At 37.7% G+C, this 1,501-nt stretch overlaps 1 long non-coding RNA gene across 1 annotated transcript; it reads right to left on the bottom strand.

Annotated features, from left to right (window-relative positions):
• Positions 1-116: 116 nt before the first annotated feature.
• Positions 117-944, bottom strand: LOC111669135 (uncharacterized). Its single transcript, XR_002761774.1, has 2 exons — positions 866-944; positions 117-327 (listed from the first exon to the last, which is right to left on the bottom strand). It is a non-coding gene; the product is annotated as an uncharacterized LOC111669135 (long non-coding RNA).
• Positions 945-1,501: the final 557 nt, after the last annotated feature.

Below are 1,501 nucleotides of genomic sequence, written 5' to 3'. Positions count from 1 at the left end.
TTGTCTACATTTGTTACTTAGATGAAAATCGGTTCACATCTTGTAACCAATCAATGCAAAAAAACAGGTTATTCCAAAGGTTTCGCATACTTTTTCTTGCCACTGTAATTACCTACTTCTTTATCTGTATGATGAGGGGTGGTTGTCTCAGTGGTGGAGAAGCAGTCTTTGAGTTTCCATAGCAGGGTTGAGGCCTCTGTTTTGGGGTGACTGAGCCATGGGAAGGGACTAGCGCTGCATATGGATCTCTCCTTTCCCAGTCTTTCCATCATACAACCCAGAGAGATCTTTCACCATACTTTCATCTCTCTTCTCTCTCATTCTTTCCTAGTCAGAGGAAACGAAAGTTAGCCGTTGGCGAGGTCATTAGTTCACAATGAAGTGAAACACGTTTAAAGTCCTTACTGACTCATCTATTACAGCAACGGTCTGGTCGTGAAAATGTGTTTAATTCAACACAGCTTCGTGAAAAAAAATCAATAAAAAAGGGGACAAACCTGTTTACAAACTTGGCAAGTCTGGACTGTTCATGTGAGGCTAACAAACGCCGCAGTTATGTTTTACCAAATCGAACCAACAAGCAGCTAGCTTACCGTTGTCTCTCTACGTGTATGAACCATTGTTTATGGCGGAATACTCGCTTATTCAACTAGCTTTATGCTACAACTGAAATTAGCCAATTTAACGTCAACTGTTTGGCTGGAGCTAGCGTTACATTTAAGCTAACAACAGGAACCATTAACGTTACATAGCTTGTTTAGCAGACACATAGCTGCCCCTACATGCTGCCGTTCATTGTCTTTAGGTAACAAAAAACTTTTTTCGGTAATAGCGAACAAATTTTCCTGAACTGTTATTTAGATACCTGAGAAGGTCTCGTCTTTCACATCTTCCTCAAAGGACTGTTCCGTTCCCCTCTGTCTGTCTCCCTGGAAACCTGCACCTTTTTGTAACATAAGTCTGCCAGAAAGCGAGCACGGTTGTCGCAAATGTTATTGTTATATCTATTGAAAGATAAACAGGACCCGCATGCTGTTATTTACAAAAAGATGTATTTTTTTTATTTAGAGCTGCAATATACTAAAAAAACGTCTATTTGATCAATTTAAAGTTTGTAATAATCATTTTGAGTGCATACATTTGGTACATTGAATTTGCAGTTTATAATTTTGCATTTGATCAATAATATATCTATGACAATATGTTTATTTAGCCTTTAGATATGTGTCCCAAGAAATGATCATTAGACCTTTTCCATGATGTGAATTGTTTTCAGATGGACGCACCTTTCCAGGTTAAAATGACAACGTGTAGTAACTGTGCTCAATGAGATTTCTTTTCTGTAGCAGTTCATCATCGTCTACATTTGTTTAGATGACCATTCACCATTGGATAAAATACCCCGGTATTTTAGGTTTTTTCTGAGCTGGACATATTTTACAATTTCTTAAAAGTAACCATATGTTAAAATCAGTGTTGGAAAGTAACTCAGCTCATTTAT

The sequence above is a fragment of the Seriola lalandi genome, unplaced genomic scaffold (genome assembly GCF_002814215.2).
Source record: "Seriola lalandi dorsalis isolate HSWRI2012SDOR001 ecotype SW California unplaced genomic scaffold, Sedor1 jcf7180002004589, whole genome shotgun sequence".
NCBI classification, from domain to species: Eukaryota; Metazoa; Chordata; class Actinopteri; order Carangiformes; family Carangidae; genus Seriola; species Seriola lalandi.
This window is presented reverse-complemented; position numbering and strand designations above follow the sequence as displayed.